The sequence below is a fragment of the Natrix helvetica genome (assembly GCF_964273705.1).
Source record: "Natrix helvetica genome assembly, chromosome: 3".
NCBI classification, from domain to species: domain Eukaryota; kingdom Metazoa; phylum Chordata; class Lepidosauria; order Squamata; family Natricidae; genus Natrix; species Natrix helvetica.
Window position 1 is genome coordinate 131,809,059 of NC_138549.1, and position 22,531 is coordinate 131,831,589.

At 39.0% G+C, this 22,531-nt stretch overlaps 2 long non-coding RNA genes across 4 annotated transcripts in view; one reads left to right on the forward strand and one right to left on the reverse strand.

Annotated features, from left to right (window-relative positions):
- The window catches only part of LOC309389537, a 29,696-nt gene extending 24,321 nt beyond the window's left edge, over positions 1-5,375 (reverse strand). For 2 of the 3 annotated variants that reach the window (XR_014174960.1, XR_014174962.1), the window contains exon 1: positions 1,613-5,375. This is a non-coding gene — a long non-coding RNA (uncharacterized lncRNA). The remainder of the gene's footprint in view (positions 1-1,612) is intronic. The other variant, XR_014174961.1, reaches the window with a different exon arrangement.
- A 4,466-nt stretch (positions 5,376-9,841) lies between these two features.
- On the forward strand, positions 9,842-21,856 carry LOC309389536. Its single transcript, XR_014174959.1, has 3 exons — positions 9,842-9,922; positions 20,370-20,456; positions 21,535-21,856. It is a non-coding gene; the product is annotated as an uncharacterized lncRNA (long non-coding RNA).
- The last annotated feature ends 675 nt before the right edge of the window (positions 21,857-22,531 follow it).

Below are 22,531 nucleotides of genomic sequence, written 5' to 3' on the forward strand. Positions count from 1 at the left end.
GAGAGAAAAAGTTGCAGCCACGCCTCTACTCCTTCTGCCCAGTTCCTCGGGGTCATAGGGAGTAAAGTCCTGTAATAAAGGTCCCAACAAGGATACCCCTCCCTCGCTGCTATTCTAAATAGGGTAGGAGGTAGCAGCTCCCGCTCCCATCATAAGAATTGACTTTCAGGTAAATACCAATGATTGTTCTCAATGATGGGGAGCAGGAGATGCTACCATCGGGGCATACCCAAGCTACCATCCCTAGGGAGGGAGATAATTTATGATTCCATAGCAGCTGCGGGAGCCACTACCTGCTGCAACACTCTACATCCAAAGGATGCTTCAGCCGACGAATAAGCATCCAGTCTATAGTGTCGAATAAAGGAAGTAGGGGATGCCCAGGAGGCAGCCCTACAGATATCTTCAAATGGCACTCTAGTTGCACTGCGGGTAGAATGCGCGGTAATATCCTGAGGAGGAACCTTGCCTCTGACTTCGTAGGCCAAAGAAATAGCTTTCCTCAGCCATCTGCCTATTATGTTCGGGGTTACTCTAGCACCTTGAGTGGCTGGCTGGAAAGACACCAGCAATGTGTCTGACTTACAAACAAGGCCATTTGTCTGAGATAAATTCTCAGTGCCCTACGTACATCCAACCTGTGCCAGAGACATTCCCTGGGCAAAAGTTGGGTAATACCACCTCCTGCACCCTGTGAAAGGGAGTATTAACTTTGGGGAGGAAGGAAGGGTCTAGCTGTAATATTACCCTGTCCTGATGGAACATGCACAAGTCGTCAGGAGATGAGAGAGCCCTGAGCTCTGAGATACGTCTACTTTCAGAGTCAAGAGCTGAAGAGAGATTGTGCGTATGGGTTCAAAGGGTGGTTCTGCCATTGCCTGTAGGACCAAAGGTAAATCTCATGTAGGGAACCTGTGTATAACAGGAGGGGCAAGATTGGCTGCCCCTTTCAAGAACCTCCTGATTATAGGTAGGTGTGACAAAGGAACCTGACCCTCCCCCGGTAGAATGGTAGAAAGTGCAGCAATTTGTCAGGGTAAAGTATTGTGGGCAAGGCCCCTGTCTAAACCGTCATGCAAAAAATCTAAAACCGGAGGTACAGAGGCGTCTGCTGGAACTATAGATGCTGCTTCGCACCACCTGACAAACGGCAACCACATGGCATTGTATATCCTGGTGGTTGATGGACGTCTGGATGCCTCCAAGATGGAGATGACTATCAGAAACATCTGCCTTGCTTAAAATTCCCCTTTCAAGTGCCAGGCGGTCAACTTGAGCCACTGGAGCTCCGGGTGTATCAGGACCCCCTGGCACAGACAGAACTCTTCCCTGGGAATCCTCCAAGATGGGGACGCAGACAGCTGGATTAGGTCCGCATACCACGGTTTCCTGAGCTAGTTTGGGGCTAGGAGGATTATCTCCACCCCCTCTGACACTACCTTTCTGATGGTCCCTGGAAGAAGGGGAAGGGAAGGTGTAGAGGAGGCCTGTAGGCCACCTGCATTTCAGAGTGTCCGTGTCCTCGGCCCCACGCGTCCGATATCTGCTAACAAATCATGGAAGCTGTGTATTCGCTGGGGTCGCAAAGAGGTCGATCACCGGCGTCCCGAACCTGCGGCAGATGTGGTGAAAAAGATCCGGATGGAGTTGCCACTCCCCGTGGTCCACTGTAGCTTGACTAAGCCAATCTTCCTGATGATTGGCAGTCCCGGAAATGTGGTCCGCTATGATCGAGTCCACATGTGTTGCCGCCCACGAAATGAGTCTGTGTGCCTCTGTCCACAGGGCTATGGAATGAGTCCCCCCTTATCAGTTCACATGAGACTTTGTGGCGATGTTGTCGGTGAGCAGTAACACGTGCTTGTGTTGCAAGTCCCGCTGGAAGTGAAATAAAGCCAGACAGGCTGCTGTGAGCTCTAGATAGTTTATGTATTGACGTAGATCTGTGGCAGACCAGCATCCCTGTGTCATCTTTGAGCCCATCAATGCAACCCAGCCATAAAGACTTGCATCTGTAGTCACGGTTACCCTCGTCAGCTCTCTGAACTGTGACTCCCGGTTGAGTGCTGCCGAGAGCCACCGGAGCGACAGGCAGACCTGTGGAGACACTGGAATGGCCAAAGGTGAGTTGCTCATCATCTCTCTTTGGTATGGGATTAAGGCCCACTCCAATGTCCTGGCATGAAAGCACGCCCAGGGGACTACTCCTATGCACAATATCATTGTGCCTAAAAGACGTGAAAGGTCTACTATAGGGACCACTCGCCTGAAACGTATCCTCCAGACTAATTGTTGTAGTTTAGACCTGCGGTCCTGTGACAGGAAAACCACTCCTCCCCTCGAGTCTATTGCCGCTCCCAGATGTAATAATCTTGTGGTGGGTGTGAGGTGGCTTTTAGTAAAATTGACCTAGAACCCCACCTGCTGAAGGGTGTCAATGGTGAAGTGAAGGTCCTCCACCGCCTGATCATAAGAGTGGGCTTGTACTAGGACATCATCAAGGTAGTATTGGAGACGTACCAGAATAGATCGAAGGTAAGCTGCCACTGCTGCCAGAACCTTGGTGAATGATCTTGGGGCTGAGGCCAGCCCAAAGGGTAAGGTCCAATATTGATAATGCAACCCCTCCTGAGCGAACCTGAGGTACCTACAGTGGGAATGATCTTGGGGCTGAGGCCAGCCCAAAGGGCAAGGTCCAATATTGATAATGCAACCCCTCCTGAGCGAACCTGAGGTACCTACAGTGGGAAGGCAATATCGGAATATGTAAATATGCTTCAGTAAGGTCTATAGAGACCCTGAAATCACCCTGTCTAATTCCTTGTAATATTGACCTCAATGAGGCCATTTTAAATCTACGGTATACAATATACCTGTTCAAATGTTTCAGATGTAGGATCTCTCCCCACCCCCCTGAGCTCTTCAGGACTATAAACATATTTGAATAAAATCCTGACCCTTGCTCTTCCAAAGGAACTGGCTCTATTGTTCAAATTTCTAGTAAGTGTTGAATTGCGAGCCTTACAAGATCCCACCTGTTTTTCAAGGGCCCGCTCTCTGCACTGCTCGTCCTGCAGCGTGGTCCTGGAAGGTCATTGCTCTGCAGATGGCTTGGTGCCCTTAGACCTGGTACCTGCCCCGGGGGGGGGAGTTTCCTCCATTGCCTGATGTTCAGAAGGCTTCTTGGGCCTGGCTGCCATTGTTATGTTATTTAAATATGCTGCGCGCCACAGCACAGCCCGTTATTTTACTCTGTGCAATGTGGCTCTCTTTCCCACTCTGCAGATAAGTACAGCCATCAATTCCAGGTGGCTAGCAAAGATTGGCCTCTATTTTAAAGCCTCGTGGCCAAAACAAAATGGCCTCCGCTCCTTAAAAGGCTCTCAAAATGGCCACCTGATTCAATTAACGACATCCCGCTTCGCAAGAAATGGCAGGAGACCTCACGCTTGAATTATTAAGCCTCTGGGGTGATCCCTGCCAAGAAGCCAGCTAAGCCGGCAAGAGCGCGATGATAGGCGGCCAGCGAGCTGCATCGAGGTGAAGTAGTGGCTGGCTGGCTTGCTGAAAGGGAAGGAGAAGAAATCGCATCAGAAAAGGTACTTTTAAAAGAAGAGGTTTTTCCCGATATACAGGGCTACAGCCGCGCGAGACCGTCTAACTAATTGGGAAGCCAGCCGTCCTCTTACCTCTAGACATTCATGTGAAGTCCCAGGCTGGCGGATTTAAGCCGAATGGTGATCCGGTGCCTCCTCGAGGCGGCAGTGATACCCGGCGCCCCCTTCGCTTGGAGCTACAGCTGTATTAATTTGTAAACTCAATTTAGAATAAGCCAATTTAATCAAATTATTTTGATTTTTAAAGGTAAATTTTGTAATTCCTACACTAGCCAAGAAACTAACAGTCTAATTGTACCATAGACTGAGAGGAACTGGGCAGAAGGAATAGAGGCATGGCTGCAACATTTTCTCTCAGTCTATGGACCAATCAGGAATGACCGATGGTAGCACCTCCCGCTCCCCATCATTGAGAATCTAGGAAATCCTGTGGATCATCAACTTGTCCTGCCAAGTTTTAGACCACTGAAGATGCTAATTCTTGAGTAGACCTGCAAGCGTTTCCAAAAAAATTGAAAGGAAGAATTCAAAAAGTTTTATTTTTATTCTGAAAAGTTAACCAAACTGATTTTAACAATCTTTACAACATGTTAAATTACTTTAGAACAATAAACACTTTTTTTGTATAATTGATTTGTTCATAAAGTAATCAAGTCTGGTATATTAAATTTATAGTTTATGTTTGATTCTTAAAGTTAAATTCAGTTCGAGAATAATTTTGCCACAAAATATAAGAAGTTGTAATTTTTACAGATTATAAAAATATAGAAATAAACAGTCATCCACACTATTTATATGCCTTTCAGTCCTTTGAGCTCTAGTAAAGCTCACAGGAACATATTCACCTCTCTATGAAATTAAACAACAAAACCTATGAGCAAAGTAAGCAGAGAATTCATTTCTCATGAAAAGGGCAATGTACTCCGAGAGGAGGGAAATGACATTTTTTTTACTGCTTGATCTTAATATAGGTCTGTTCATAATCCTATGTAAAAAGAAATTCTGTGCTGCATATACACATAGATAATACAGCATCCTATGAAATTTTGTACAGTCATAGATGCTACAATTTCAAATTGCAATAAACTGATTTCTGAAAGCTATGTTTTTGAAAGAATACTTTGGGGATATATCACTAGACAAAAGTAACTTGAGCATAAAGAACTAATTCTTTGGATTCCAGCCAAAGTATACTAGTCTGATTTATATATAAATTAATTGAGTCATATGGGTTTTTGTTGTAGCCCTCCCAATGAGTATTTTGCAAGCCACCTATCTACAATATCAACAGCATTTTATACATATACCCTTTGCCAAATAAAATAATTAACAAGATTCCTGTTTTAGAACACAAATTTTACTTCAAGGCAGAAAAGGATAATTTATGGATGAAAGTCATGTAGTTGAAAACAGAGTTTATGGACATCTGGACTGGAGTCAGAACCATATATATCAGGGGTGTCAAACTTGCAGCCCATGGGCCAGATGCATCGCGCGCTGGCCATGCCTACCCCCGGTTTACTGAAAGGGGAGGATAAGCATGATACATCACGTGACACAGCGAGTTTGACACACACACACACACACACACACACACGTATATATATGATAAATCCGTTTAGAACAAATGAATTTACATTATTTGAGCATCTGTAAAGTATATACATTATTTTTATCTCTTCTTAAAACAAGACTGAAGTTTAATTCATTTTTAATTAAAATCTAGCAATAATCATGACTAAATAAGAAAAGCCCAAATAATTTAAGCAATATTTCAATTTAATATTATATTAATTTAATGCCTATCTGAGGCAGAAGCAAATAACTATTGTAATTTATATACTTGTTTCTTAATTCAATGTAAAAGATCAATGTCGCCTGACACTTTTCCTAATATATATATATATATATATATATATATATATATTCAGAGTAGAGATGTTCATCTATAAATGCACTGCAAGATCAATTTTTAACATATACATATCAAGAAAAGTTTGCAATCAATAGCCATAAACAAATGACGGAAGGAAGAAATCCAGACTCTTTGGTTTCTAAAGGCCATGAAGAATAGTTTACAGCAACTAACAGAATGGAAAATAAAGTTTCCCAAGGTAAGGAACCTGCCTACTTCTTTGGAGAATATGGGAATTCAACACAAGTTAATACACACCACCATGTATGACAAAAGCAGTCACAAACTGAGGCAGGAGATACGTAACAGTGACAGACATATAAATTGACCCAATCTGCATGTTTGGGTCAACAGTGACAACTTTCTATTCCATACCAATGTTTTCCTTTTAAAAAAAAAACAGTAATTTTTCCTATGTGTATTCTAAATTAAGAAATGTATTCTATAAAATCTTGCTTTTCTACTAGGGTATTGCTCATTCAGAGTACTAACTCTGGAGCTGCCCACCATCTTGGCTTCATGACTGTACACTAATCAATATTAATCTGGATGTTCTAATGTGATACAAAGATATAATTTCAATGAGAATATTTACATCTGGAGAATAATTTACTGATATCTCCAGCTAATGAAAGTGTTGAAGAAAGTAATATCATAAATACAAATAGATAAAAGATGAACAAAAATCTTACATTACGAGAAAGCAGAATTTGGTAACAAAAATACCCCAAAATAACTTTAATTCTGGCTATAATTTAGAGCTTCATAGATTATTTAATTTATCTTTATGCATAGACTATTGAATTAGTATTTATGGTCAGCCTATAGAGAAAAGACAAATAACCGAGTCTACAATTTGGTCTTGGGCATTATGCTCCGGAACTACGAGTAAATATAATTCAGGATTTTGCAACGTGGTAATAGTAGATGATGATACAGCAAAATGGCTACCCAGAAAGCTACATTGTATCGTTTCTCTTCTTCAAGCAATTCTGAAATACAAAAATCTTCTAAAAATGTGCTTTTATAAAGGTGCAGTAAAATGTTTAATTTAAAAATAAAATTAAAAACCCTAGTTGTGGGTATGAGGTAGAGGAAGCCACAATCCTCTATTCTGTCTTCCTTGCAGAAATGTAAGCTTCATATTTGCTACTGTAGGAAATATTTCCTCCCAACTATGAATGCAAATATAGAGGGAACTGTGGAAGAAAATGCTAGACAGAGTTACCACACCCAAATCAATACAAATGGCTACCTGGTACAAGACGAGAAAATGCAAAATATATTTTAAGTCTGTATTCTGGTTGGAACAGGGTGAGAAAAATCAAAGGGAGCTATCAAGTTTACAATCAAATACTATTTCATGAACTATTTTTTTTTTAAATATAGAAAATCCAGGAGAGAAAAATACCTCAAGAAAATGATTCTGCTCCCAGCAACAGCAAGTATCTTCCGGATACAAATTGAAGGCTGTTTTTGTACGAGACAGAAATTAATAGCAATCGTATCACCGGCTCTGAATATACTTCGCCAGCAACAAAATGGACAGGAGTCATCATTAAACTATATTTAATCAATAGTTTAAACTATATATCCAGCTGTTAGCATGAGTGAAAGAAATACGTGCTGATACCAAAACATTTCTGATTAAGAAAACAAGTTTTGTTATGATTTTAAAGATAGGTTCCCTCCCTCTCCACAACTCGTTTTTGTTAATATTATTTAACTTGTTAAAGAAATAGTAGATTCAAACCTAGATGCGTCACAATCAATCACTAGAAAAAATGTACAGTTAAGAACTGGGTCCATCTGTTTGCCAAAATGGTCCCAATAAAAAAAATAAAAATAGCAGTAGCTAGGGACACACATTATGTTTATTGCATGGCCTTGGTTAATTACATCTACACTCTGTAATCCTAATATAAAACATCAATCCCATTTTATAAGGAAGCCCTTGCATTTCAGGAAACAACATGGTTGTTATTAAGAAAAAGACAAGCAGAAATGTCAACATTCCTGTGACGCACATCTTATTATGCCCACTTTGCAGATGACAGAGAAAAGCAGAAACTGGCAAATTAGCCCAAGGTCACAAAGCTGAGCAAGATACTAATGCCAAATCCTCTGGCTTCAGGGCAGCATCAGAAGTCTCAAAACCACCTGCAAACAAGTTCTATACAAGCCTGTAGTCACTTGTATTGTTAACCTGAGATATAAGAGATGAACTGTCAAACCTTTCCACAACAGTAAAGCAAAAACAACTCACCATAGCTTCACTTTTCATATGTTAAAAGTATCTTTATGTGAGCCATTACTTATTAAAGCAGCAATGATTAAGAACTGTATTCAGATTTATAAAAACAAGTACACAAACAGTCTCAATCTTTAATGCCTGGGTGAGAAAATGCACTTATTTGGGGGAATCAAGAAAACATATGTACTATTAATCTTTCTCTTGTACAAATCCAACTCACTCTAAAAATATTTAAGGTATGCCATTTCAGAGCATCATGTGACAAGAAAAAGCAACAACATGTTGCTTTTCAAACCCCCGTACCAAGATACAATCCCTAGTGGCTGTATTTAAAAAACGCAAGCTATGTTTGTTTAGATGGCGTCGGTAAAAATGAAAGTAACCCAACTTTTTTCAAACCTACTCACTTTTTTTTTTTGCTCATGACAGAAGAAGCAAAATCTCAGCCTCAGTGTATCCCATCACAGATGGACCTCTGATTGCCCTCCTCTGCAGAATTAGCACCGCAGGATGCAAGACTGCCTCTGGAGGAGACAGCTTTGCAGAGCAAGGAGTCTCAGTGGGGAGAAGGAGAAACGAAGGTGGTACACTTCCAATGGAAGAATTTCAAATTAGGCATAACACGTGACAACGGAGAAGATATAATAAAAATGAAGTTATGTTTGAGAGAGTATCAGAGGAGATAGGTATCTGTCACATCTATCCGTCTTCTCCTTTCATGTATCATGTCCATTTCCAGATACGGCTTTCTGGTTATTTCTCCTTCCTTCTGAATAGCAGACTATACTTGTTCATTCTTCCTGGGATTATTAAAGCCTGCAAGCAATAAAATCTCGAAACAATACTTGAGAATACATGAGTACTTTAGAAGAATCAAGATGGCGAATCAAAGTGTTATCTGATTTGGTTCCAAAGCCAGAAAACTACTGCTGAACAACCAGCTATACTTGACTCTCTCAATGCCAGTGAGTCACCCACACAGATTCTTATATTATTGTTAAATCCTTCAGTTTACTGAAACACTTCATGAGAATGTACCACAGAAAATAGTGCCCCATGTTCTGTGATAATGCTTATTGCTTAGAATTTCATTGAAATTCCAAAAGAAAAAGAAGGTGAAAACATACACTTCATTCTCCATAATAATTTTATATCTGGAATTGGCTTTGGGATAGGTCGGAAGGGAAAACAAAGTTGATCAGAAATGTTAAAGAAACACGTCTATTTAGATACGTATGTATCATAAATGAAAGATTTCCAGCACCCCCTACCTGAACTGGTTTATAGTTCACAACTGCCCAACTATCCTACCATCTTAGAACTCACAACTATCTCATTTAAAAGTAAAATAAAACAACCAGAAAGTAAACTTTGTATTTCTTACCACTATATTCATCCAGCACTGACTTTCGATTCACAGTGTTGTAACCTAAGACACAGTTTCTGTTCTAAGCTCTGTCCAGCGTTTTACAGATTCTCCTCTAACAAGCAATCTCTCTCTGTCCTCAAGAGAGTTTATAACAGAAGAAAACTGCTTGGCTTAGTTAAGAGTTTTTTCACACAAAAGGCAAAGATAGACACCCACCAAAGCCTCTTTTTGTTATCTCTCCTGAAGGCTATAATAATGTCACGTCATCGTGGCTTGTCTCACAGCAGCCGGAAATATGCCTGTCACTGATGCAACTCGAGTCACAGAATATTTGTTTTTCCTTCTGCGTCACTTGCACCAGTAATAAACTAAAGTAACCTACAATAGACAAGCTCCTGCTTTTTGCTTTTCTCTTTAAAACACTAGCTCTGAGAATACAGACACATTCCAAAGTGCTTGCTGTAAAGAAGAGGAGTGGGTGGCCAATGAAAGCAAATAGCCAACATTTTAAGTCACAAACTGTTCAGAACCCCTTTTAAAGCAATTGGAATGGAACATTTAGATTTGATATTCTGGCTCTAACCAATCTCAGACAGCATTTCACCTGCCACTGCTTCTCCCTCCAATGGAAATTAGTGTTTAAAATGAAAGCCCTCCCCAGCCAATCATGTGCAAGCTCAGGCACTCAGTTAATGATGCAGCAGTACAGGGAAGACTATCACATGTGAGCTGGAAGGCTGCCAACATGGAGACACGCAGAGAGAAAGGTAAACAACTTTCCGACGCCGAAATGATGACATTTAATTCTTAAATGCAATCTTTCCTTCTTAACTTATCCTCTGCCAGCTGGTCTGGGGCTTCACAATGTACCTGTCCCCTCTCCACCCCCCCCCCAACCAATGCTTTCTAAATCTAACAACATGCCAAGCAAAGATCCCTGCGTCATCATTTGTCTATTTGCCACTTTCTTAACTCTGCAGATACAGATTCTCAGCTTTAAAGATCCAGAGTGTCTTGATAAACCCCTCTGCCAATTTCTTGATTTAATAAGGAAATTGGGGAAGGGGATATTAGATGGCATCCTCTGCAAAACTACTGTTCTATTACCCTTCCTCATTTCTTGACTCAGCATTATAGCTAGCTATGCACTGACATTTTACAACTTGTGCCTTCATTCCATTGGTCTGATGCAGGACACAGAAACAACATTTAGCCATAGGAAAATAATACTGGATGAAAAGTTTTAGGGATGGCAGGGCAGGAAGATACCTCTAGCCACATACATACAAAGTGAGACACTCAGTTCAACTCCCCCCCCAGCCCCGATAAAAAAATACGTACGTATTAAATAGAGGAACCATGAGATCTGTTCATCTATACCTGCGCAGTCCTCAACCCTCTGTTCGCTCTGCCGCAGCACAGAACATTCCAGAATTTTCCTCCCATTAACCCTTCCTATATCTGCCCCCCCCACCTTTGCGGGATTAATTGCGTTGCATCTTTCCGGTACCATCAGTGGACAAAATGCACTGATCTTCAACAAGTTCCCAAATAATGTCTCTTTAAAGAAAAAAAAAAGCATGCTGGATTGAAAAGGAACCATGCTTCCCAATGTTGTTATTACTTCTCTTGCATGATCTCTCTCTCTGTCTCTCTTGCTGCAGTAGGCTGTTGCTAGTAGACCTATCGACAGAGCTGGCTCTCCTTCTCTCCCTCTGAGCTGTGTGACGCAGCTCAAAATTCTCCAGGCTGCTCCTTGTGTTTTAACAGCAGAATTGCAGCTTTCCCCTAGAGAGCCGATGCCAGCAGTACCAGGGCCGGACAAACCAAGACAGAAAGTCACTCCCCAGCTAAGCACCCAAGTTATTTATATCTCCCTGTTCTCTCCTCACCTTGGCATCTCTGCTTCTTTTCCACTCTTCCCTCACGTTTGCATCATCAGCTTCTCGTGGCTCCACCACGGCTACACTTGCTCACTTAACTCTTTTAGGAGTGGCAGTTACAGGAACCACTCTGGGGCAGCAGAACTGGAAACACAGTTGTTTGTTTTCAACTGTGCGCAGAAGATCTGACTGAAAGAAATACAACAGCCCTCAAAACAGAGGGCAGTTTCCAAGCAGCCATGCACTATCTGAATTAACCCCTTTGAAGGACAGAGAACACTCATCAGTTCCAAGAAAAGAGTTTGCTTTCCTCCAGGACTAGGCGCACTCTCCAATAAGTGTTTCCCTTTTTTGTTATACGAATGAGTACAGGTAGTCCTCGACTTACAACCACAATTGAATCCCAAAATTTCTGTTTTTACATGAGACAGTTGTTAAGTGATTTGCCCCATTTTATGACCTTTTTATTTATTTATTTATTTTTCGTATTTATAGACCGCCCCCTCTCCCGAAAGGGACTCGGGGCGGTGTACAGTCACTAAAATGCGTTATAAAATACATACATAAAACAGTTAAATAATTAAATACGTAGGTGGAGGAGGTTGCAAGACTGTATATAGAATAATAAATATAGTACATTAAAAGCTCTAATAACCCAGGAGTTAAAATATTACCCAAAATTACCCATTAAAATATATCCACCGGGAGGTAAAAACTAAGAATCGTTCTTGCCACAGTTGTAAAGTGGATCACTGTAGTCGTTAAGTTACTACCATTAACTTAGTACCGTTGTTAAATGAATGTGGCTTTCTCATTGATTTTGCTTATCAGAAGGTTACAAAAGGTGTTCAAATGATCTTGGGACACTGCAACCATCGTCAATATCAGGCAGTTGCCAAGTGTCTGAATTTTGATCATGTGACCATGGGGATGCTGCAATGGTTGTAAGTGTGAAAAATGGACGTAAGTCACTTTTTTCAGTGCCGTTGCAACTTTGAATGGTCACTAACGAATGGTTGTAAGTCAAGGACTACCCATAGTTATGAATGTCAAGCCTGCCACTTTCCATTAAAAGACGTGGCAATGAGGAAACAGGATAAAATACCTTGGTACAGATCAGATTCTGATGCATATAATCTGAAGGTCCAAGTCACCAACAGTGGTATGGCCCAAGTGTTTGTTTCTTCTTTGCCAGCTGATCCTTTGAGCTCTGCAGGACTAGGCAGCAGCAGAAGGGTTCCCTCCATAATGTTCCTAAGGGTGTGGGCGACGTTCCCTGAATCCCAGGCAACAAATTAATCCCTTCTCTACCACTGGGAAGTATGCTGGGAGGTTAAAGACTTGCTCCAACACTGAAAGAATATAATTGGAAACATTAAGGAAAGGAAGAAAATGATCAGTTTGACAAAAGAACATAATTCAAAAATGAAAGGAAGCTTCCCTTAAAGCAAGAAACCATAGATGAAAGAAAAACTTGGAGTGATCACCCTACACAGAAATATGCCAGCCTTAATTCTTGCACTGGAAGGCAATTCCTCATCCCCTTCTTTACTGAGCTATTTTAAAGTCCTTCAAGCCTGATAGTGACATCTGTTATGCACAGATGCATACAAAAACAACTGCAAGCTTTCACATACAGTACTAAGCAATGCACCAAGATACCGAGTTTAGAATGCACAGGCATGAAAAGCAAAGGACAGGCACTGAACAGAGAAACAGGCCAAGGCACAACTGAATCTCCCAAGAACTCTCAGAGAACTTCTTTGTAGCAGCATTTCTTCAGCCATTTCCTTTATTCATGCTCCAGAGTTTCAGTCAATCATCTTTAACTGAAATTCAGATGAAGCAGTGTTTATCCCTGCTGTGATGCCTAAATGGATCCAAATGAGAATGGGACTCCCATTTGACTTGCTGGCCAAAACGTATTTTACAAAGCAACGAAACTGCAAATTATCAATGAGTCAGCAAAACAGCAGAAAAGCAACTATTTTAATTCCATGGAAAAAGTTAGATTGGATCCCAAATCGTTTAATGAATAGAACTTTAAGAGGATAATCTCAGAAAAAGTAGCTTTTCCAAAAAATCAGAATTTCCTGGAATTGCCATCTGATGGCTAGTACACATCAGAAGATGTTTCACCAAAACAAGAATAAAATAAAAATTAAAAAGTCTGCCATGCCTTCACACGCCTGATGAGTACACACTGTTCCTAAAAGTGAAACATGACCATATGTTTCTTAATTTATAATTAGAAAGCAACCTGTAATGGACAAATTATAGAGTAAAAAACAAATGGTGTTCCCTTGAGCTAAAACAAGACAAATTGCTAACAACAATATTGGTGAACAACGTTTCCAAAAAGAAGACTGTACCACAGGGGTGTCCAAACTTGGGAACTTTAAGACTTGTGGATAGCTGGCTGGCTGGGGAATTCTGGGAGTTGAAGTCCACAAGTCTTAAAGTTCCCAAGTTTGGACACCCCTGCTGTACCATAATGATTACAGCCAGCCATGAGAGGTACACACGCACCAAAAATGTGCATCGGTTTGTTACTAAACCTAGAACCACATATGTCTCTATCATTATACCATTTCCACTGACTTGCTAGTTCAAAATTAAATTAGTACTGTGAGCCAGACATAGCTTATTACTGTTTGTCTCAGAAAGACTGAGAAATGGCAATGCAGACAGTTGCAACGATCACAGTTTTGCTTTATCTTCCCGAACAGAAACAGTTGGGTACATTTTAAAAAGGCAGTATCTTTCATACCCCCCCCCCCCTTTTTAGTGAAACAGAATATTTATTTTTCTCTCCAGAATGGAAACAAAAGCATGAAAAAAAGCCATTGTCTAATATCCAAAGTGTCAACATTAGAGAAGGACGCCATTATTGAACTTAAAATGAGAAGTAAATTACTGCTGCTTTAAAAAAAAGTCAGCAAGGATGTACTGAAAATGTGAAAGCTGCATCCTTAAGAAATGGAAAATCTATCATCTTCCCACTACTTGACCAGCACTGAAGTTATCATAGTGTAACTCATTCTATCATGGAAATCAGAATCTTAAAAAGTATAGAGAGCATATAACAGGCAGAAGTCTTCTTACCTATTAAATATGAGTAGATCAAGAATACATGCCAATGAAACTTGACTCTATGCAAAGAACAAAACTAGAATTACCAAAGGGTCAGCATAATTATCAATCACAATAGAAAGAACATCACACTGCTACAGAGCTTTCTGCCACACATTGAAACTAGGTCTAGGAAACTCCCGTTCTTTCAATCTATGCACAACATAATTGTTTCATGGCGTCTGGCTCTCTCAATGAAACATGATATAACACCATATTTATGCATATCAATTCTTCCACCAGTAGCACCACCACTTATTATAATTCCTTCAAAAGGCAATCTAGGGATACAACGGAATACTAATTATTGTTTTACTTTAGAGAGATAAAAATAGCTTTAACTATAATTTATATAACGTCTGCAAATTCCGTGTAGTTTCAGAAGATGACAATGACAAATCATTTCAAGGCCCCTATTTACCCTATAGCTCAAGATCAAACAATACCAAAGTATATGCAGCACCAAACAAGTTCTTTCCTGGGAATAAATGAGGTGTAGTTATTGATGTAGGCAAAAAACCCTTTACCTCAACCTCTTAGCACGGAAGTAATTTCTAAATATAGTACATATATAAGTATGCAAACTCAGAAAGCGATTCTATACTCAAATGGTAAAGTTTCAATATTAAAAATGTTCTACTGTACTTGCAAAGAATGTGTAACTTTAATTCTTCAGTTCATTCAGGAGTTCAATTAAATTTGATCTGTAAACCAGGTTTTGTGTAGAATACAGAAAGATTATCCCCACCCCCCAGTAAATGTGTGAGCTGCTGTGATGACTAGGATTCTGATCTAAAACCAGAGATACTCAGATTCAAAGTCCATATTGAATTACAGAAGCTCCTCAAATAACTTTTTAGTTTTCCAAAACCTCATAAAATAAAATAATGGTTATAATGAAGAAGGAAAAAGTCCTGTTGAATGATCTATGTAATAACTATAAAAAGTTATAAAATGCAGTGCTTTGACAATAGAGAGTAGAGTGTTGCCTTAGTAGGACTTAGGTTTCAAAAAAATTGAATTTATTTTTAACAGTAAATTTGAAGCATTCTTAAAGTTTGTTATCTACTACTTAAAAATTATATGTTAAAGTTATCAAGGAATATAAAGATAATTTTTCAGTAAATAGACAACAAGTTTTATACTGCATAGATGCAAAAATGCAAACTAATTTTAGGAAGTACAAGAAATTGCACATCAGCAACAAACAGCAATAAAACTCAAGAGTGGAACTTAACAGCAGGCTTAAAATACAGAACACAAAGTCCTAGTAATGCTGAGACAATGCAGGATCGTAAACCTTATAAGAAACAATTATGCAATCACATTCAAGAAATTAATTGTGGGTTTCAGAATTGTCCTTTGGCACCAAGAGATGCTGCTGTCCTTACTTTAATTTTATATGTAAATTATATTCAATTGATAAATATCTTGCGTTATAGCTGCGACAGCATCAGTAATGGGAACTATTTTAGAAAACTGTACAGAGCAGGGATTTAATATCGAGTATCCCTACCCATTCTACAGGTGAGTAAATATCAAGAAAAAAGACAAGCTTCTGAACAGGAGAAATCAGTATTGCTGAAGGTATTTCCATAAAGATTTGCTAAGAATAAAGAACACAGGGGCCTCCTACTATGGAGGTTCACTTGACAACATAAGAGGAGGTAGTGGGGTTTGCACTGGTGGCACAGAAATAGCCATTCTCTGTTTGGCACCCTGTACTTCATGAGTCATGGAAGAAACACACGAGGAAAAAGGCTCTAGAGCCAAGCGCATATTGTATGCTAGCAACGTAAAAAAATGCAAGGTGATTGTGTTGCTATTAAAAATCTGAAGATTATATATAATTTATTATTATACTGTTTCCAGTTTGGTTAGGTGTAGTACAAACACAAGTATGCATTTATTCAAATTCCAGTTTGAATGTGGCGTCTCATACTTATTTCCCACTAAACATGTCAGTTTTTTTTCCCCAGCATAGAAAGACAATTGCAAAAAACAAGAATTAAGAAAAAAACATAACATGCATATCCCTTTTTTAACTTTTCATTGTGGGAGGAATTGATAATTCCTCAAAATGTCATATGGACATCCAGCTATCTCTACAACACACAGAAGAAACTCTGTTTTGAAATCCATTTTCTAATAGAAATGTAAGAGAAGTTAATCTATCATCAATTATTCACTTCAAGTAAACAAATTTTCTCACATTTAAAATAGTGAATATAGCATATAAAGACACTGGGAAATTGACATAAATTAATCTTTTAAAAAAAAAATCAGGTAAAATTATAGAAAATAATGTCACTCAAAATTTGAGCATAATCATTAGCCTACTAAAATTTGCACATCCCTAGATTAAAATGTTGAACTATCATAAATACAAAGATACATTTAGAATCACAAAATAATCATTTTAATACCATCTGGAATGAGCTGCCCCCAGAGCTTCGCATAATCCCTGACCTCCGGTCCTTCCGACGCGCCCTAAAAAGTTGGCTTTTCCAGCAAGCCAGCCTGGCCTGTTAATTTTGATTTTTAAATGTATTGTCTTATAAATTCGGTTTTTTTTTTTTTTGGATATGTATTTAATTTCTTTATAACTTTTGGGATGTGTGTTTTTTAATGTTGTACGCCGCCCTGAGTCCTTTGGGAGAAGGGCGGCATATAAATCCAATAAAAACAAACAAACAAACAAATCTGAATTAAAAGATGGAACAGCACAGAATAGATTTGATAGTAAACTGTGAGTTCTGATAATTTTGCCAGCAGCTTCAGAATCTATTGTAATAAAACTTAAAATAGCAAGACCCCTCAACTTCCCCTCTTTAAAGAATCCTTTTTGAGAAGCATCAAGCAAATGAAGCTTACTTAACAATACTGGTTCTTGCAATGTAAAAAAACAAAATGTTACTTACGTTTTTAAAGGAGTCAACACTCATAAAACTCAATACTATTCCTTAACGGAAATAGATACCATGACTGTTCACTCTTCTTTCTCCTTTCCATTACTTACATGGGAAACCATTAATTGTCTTTGCAAAATACGTAAGAATATAAATAGTTCTTAGCTACCTAATTGGAACATCGAGATTTTTTTTGCTGTATAAAGATGAAAATATCAACAAATCACAGCCAAGATATTATGGAAATAAGAATGTATCAAAGTTTGTTACACTCAACTCAATTTTCCAATACAAATATAGGATTAGATTCCTTAATATTCTGTTATTTAAAAGTGACATTAAAAGTTTTTAAAAAGGGAGAGAAAGAAAAGTTCAAAGGAAACAGGAAGTTGCTGCTGCAGCAGACAGAGTTAAGAGTTATGTAATTTCTTTACTGGGACATGGATAGGACAGCACATAGCTTGCTGATTAACTAAAAATAGAATAATCCCAATTACAGCCACACTTCAACTTTTTCCTAGGTTTCATGTTTCATGAGCTCACAGAGAACTCATGAATGGAGAGGGTGAGAAGAAAGAGACAGAAGAACAAACAGCAAGAGACCATTTTATTTTTCTTCTAATTTAGAGAACATATATACTGTATTAACAAAATCTTCTTTTCTACTCTAATTTTATGGGCTGTTGCATTTCACATCTTAATAGGCTACATTCCAGATTATTTCCTTTAAGATCCAATTTTTTAATGTGAACATAAAATGTAGTAGATAAAGAACTGAAAATCTGCTGTTTGATCAGTTTTACATTAATAACTTAAATAATGCAAACAAAACAATAGTTTTGCCAAAGGCCACTTTAAAGATTAACAGGCTTTGAGAACTAATTCCAGATGTGGCCAGTGTATAAAACAGGTTTGAATACCTGTTTTGAATACAATGAAAGGCTATAAATATTGTCACAGAATGATGACAGCAAAGCTGATAGAGAACATATTAGATCTACTATCAAAAACTATTCTCTAGTGATCAAGACAGCAAAGAAATAGAAGTGGGCATTCCAAGTAATTGGAAGTTAAAACTTACCACTTAGCTCTTCTTCCATAATTTAAGAACAGCTCTCACCTACCATGTTTCCAAGCAACAGGATTCCCATCATTTTTGTCTGAGCCCTAATCATCTATGATGATCCCACTATGTAGACTAGACTAGGAAATCATTCCACAGGAAGAGTAAAGCTATTTTTTAAATTGAAATTAGCCTTAGTAATAGAATCTTGCAAGTTTGATTGGGTTATACATTATTTCCTCCCTTTCTTATCCTTCAGTGAAACAGAGAGGTCTCTCTGCCAGAGCTACTTCAAAACATTTCATTTCTCAGGTCTTAACAAATTAAGCCCCTTTTGCCTAGGTTCTTACATACTGTATTCCATCAAGATAGTTTCCCATACTCTGTACAATGCACCAAATATTCAGAGGCAACTGTAAATTAGTAATTCCAGACACTCCAGCAATAAATCGTTTTTCAGCATTGAATTTCAGTCAGACTATTATTTGCCCAAGATAGGTAATAGAAGTTTACAACAGTAAGAAGGAAGGGATATGGCCTAACCACATTGTGAATATGCATCAGTACATTTCATTTTCCTACACAGATCCCAACTGAGTTCTGGCTAGATCAATATAAACGATATAAACCTCCATGCTAAGCTATATCTAACCCACCTACTACTGATTAAGCTACTACTGTGCCATAATAAATGACCAGAAATCTGCAAATATGTTGCATTACTTCTTACTTGGAAGCTGAGAAAAGGGAAGTGTATTTTTCACTTAACTCTTTATACTTTAAATTATATATTGATTTTTTTCTAGTTTAAAATAGTTTTCACATGACATAAAATGTGTAGCAGAGACTTGTCAATGAGTTTCTTAGAAAAGTTGGTTCAGTATTACTGAATAATTCAAATAACAGAGATACAGCTCCCACTTTCTTCAGATCTGGAAAGCCCTTAAAATCTGCTTCTGTCTCTAGACTTCGGTCAATATGGGTGTGATCAATGGTGACTTGCTATGAAATTGATCTTTGGTCAAGAAGAATCCACTGTTACCTTGTGGACAAAATGAGACCTCCCAATTAGAACCAGGAGATAAACATATGCAGAGCTGATGAAATATGAAACTACGGGTGTCAATGATTCTGTGTCACATGGAAGGAAATGTCTTGGGTCAGGCTGCATGGCTCCCTGCGCTACTCAATGTACTTATAAATGACTTGGATGAAGAAAATGCAGTTAGCACATCTGCAGATCGCTCAAGAAAGAGCTGGCAGCAAAAACCTGTAGGAACAACAGACAGAATGGATAGAAACCAGTGAGATGAATTTCATGTCAAGTCCTACATTTGTAAAGAAAGAATCAAAGGCATGAGCTGGATGCTTAAATAAGGGCTGGATGGTCATCCATTAGGAATACTATAGTACAGGTAGTCCTTGACTTACAACCATTCGTTTAGTGACTGTTTAAAATTACAACAGCACTGAAAAAGTGACTTATGACAATTTTTCGCAAGTACAAAAAATGCACCATCCCCATGATCACATGATCAAAATTCAGATACTTGTGGTGTCCTGGGATCATGTGATCATCTTTTGCAACCTTCTGACAAGCAAAGTCAATGGGGAAGCCAAATTCACTTAATAACGATGTTGATAAATTAAAAATTGTAGTGATTCACTTAACAACTTTGGCAAGAAAAATTGTAAAATGGGGCAAAATTCAGTTAACAGCTGTCTTGCTTAACAACAGAAATTTTGGGGTCAATTGTGGTCATAAGTCGAGGACTACATGTATGGATTTCTGTCCTGGGCACACAGCTGAAGTAGATGATCTTCATATCACTTTCAGACCTTACACTGCCAGTGTTTGCTATGATGAAGGTCATTTTATAATCATATACAAATTGTAACTATCTTTAAAAAAAAAATCTACCTTTAGCCTTTTAGGTTAACTATTTAGAGACATACCAAGATCCAATGTTTAGTTGCTAAGCTTTAAATCCTATCTTAATCTCTCATTTCCCTAACTCCTTTTCTTTTACTCATATTTACTTAATATTCTTTTGTTCAACATCTGCAATGAAATCCTACTAATGTTATTCTTGTCTACCCTCTCAGAAGGGAACATATTACAGCATGATACTTATTTCAGAATCTAATGGACAAAGAAAACAATATTTATGTCAGGCTAAAACTTTCTCAGATCACCAATTAAAACAGCTGTCTTTTTGTCTTTCAGCTTAATTTGAATGATATTTGGTGTACTGGTCTCCATTCCATTGTGTAAAGTTGAATGCAGACTTCTACAACTGGTGAATTCTGTTAGGTAAATTTCAGCTTGTTATCCTACAACTAAAGTCTAGGGGTGGGGTTGGGACTCAGATACAGAGGCAAGGATACATTAGCGGATGTTGAGACGTGAGGTACTGAGCTTTGTGCATCCATGTCCTGAGTTAACCCAAAGTCCTAGTTTCCATAGGTAACCGTAGCAACCTGAATTCTCATAGCATGGGGCCTGTTTAGCTGATTACCGCAGAGAGGGCCTAAAATCATATCCTTAGTCATTTTTAGTGTTTCAAACATGTGTATGAATGTCCTCTACTTGTTTCATTAAACTGAGTAATTAAAATACAAAATAAATTGAAAAAAGGGTAGTGAATAAGATTAACAATGAAGATACTATAATAATATGGATTCTAAGCAATATGACTGGTTACTTGGCAACCAGAAAGAGGTGTATTAGGGGGAAAAAAACGAATTACAATTATAGAAGTGGTTATTCTGGCAGCCTTTGGAGAAGGCTTTTGAAAAAGAGCTTTCTTAGAGATCTGATCTAGGAAAATAAGCAGAAATTATGTTTACAAAACAAGCATTTGCTATTTCCAGTTAAATACTTTGGTTTTATTACTTGTTAGCCACACATGGAAAGCACATGGAGAATCTCCCCATTTGAGGCCTGTTTTATCCTTTTTGCTGTTTATTTTCTTCCGTTAAGAACAAGCCAGACAACAGTCCTATGATAATAGCTATTCATTTTTAAAGATAGCAAAGGCTATCGATATAGAGATGCCTCTACAATATCAATATCCTACTCTTCAGTGTGGGTTGCCAATCTTTTTACTACCCGTTTGGGAGTGCTCACGCGTGCCGCTTCTGCGCATGCACAGAAGGTGGGTGGCGGAGTCTCCCGCCGCCGCTACTACTGCCCGATCCGGGCAGAACTGGGAGCAAACCACTTCTGCTACTCTTTAACAAACAGTTGTATATGCACTTGTGCAGATATGCACACAGATATTTCTATATTGCTACAAAACGTTCAAATGTACAATATGGCCTTTCTGTTTAAAAGCTGTTTGTATCTGGTAATTTTCTATAAACATTATCCAACTTCCTCCACTCAAAAGGTACCATTTTCTTCTGAAACATCCAACCAACCATACACTTGGAAACTGCTATAAATGGGAACTGCACCAGTTACCGAAGAACCCTATCTATCCAAAAAAGCTTGCTGGTAAATCCATGAGGGAAATGTTGAATTGACTTGTTGTATCTCAGGTGTCAATCAGTGCAGTAACAGAGCTCTCATTGGTCAAGATGCACTGAGCTTGCTGGCGGGAGAATTACGTGTTCTAATTGGTTGCCGGTTTGACAGCTGCCTTATAAAAAGCTGTCAAACCGGAGTTGCTTGTTCTGTTCCTCCTGAGTTGTTAATAAACACTTCTGGTTGACTTGCCTCTCGCCTCAGCCCGTGATTCCTTGTTCCGGAATACCCAAAACTGGCGATGAAGATGAGATACTAATTTCCCTCAGTTTCGCAGCTAACAATAGAATTCCAGCCTTAGAATGGCGACTATGCCTACTTTCGCACTGTTTAGCGCAGATAGAGAAGCGTGGGAGGCCTTCGTAGAACGGTTCAAATGCTTCCTAATGGCTAATGTTCTGGCTGAAGTGAATAGTGATAGAAAGAAAGGGTACTTCCTTAGTGCCTGTGGGCCAGAAATGTTTGGGACAGTGCGAGCTATGTCAGCACCAATGTCAGTCAATACTTTGCTAAATTGGACATGGTGCAAGCTTATCAACAGCTGCCTGTTGACGAAGCTATGGCCAATGCCCAAACGATTGTGACACACAAGGGGGCCTCCCAATGCTGCAGCCCCCAATTCGGAGTCTGCGTAGCTCCAGGTATTTTTCAATGTTTAATGGAACAGCTTCTCCAGGGGCTTGATGGAGTGGTCCCGTATTTTGATGATATGTTACTGGCTGCAAAGGACAGGGCAGACCTCGTCCGCAAATTACGGGCTGTTTTACAGTGGTTTAGGAATGCCGGGCTACGTTTAAAAAAGAGTAAATGCCAACTGGGAGTGCCCTCAGTAGAGTTCTTAGGGTTCCTAATTGATGCTG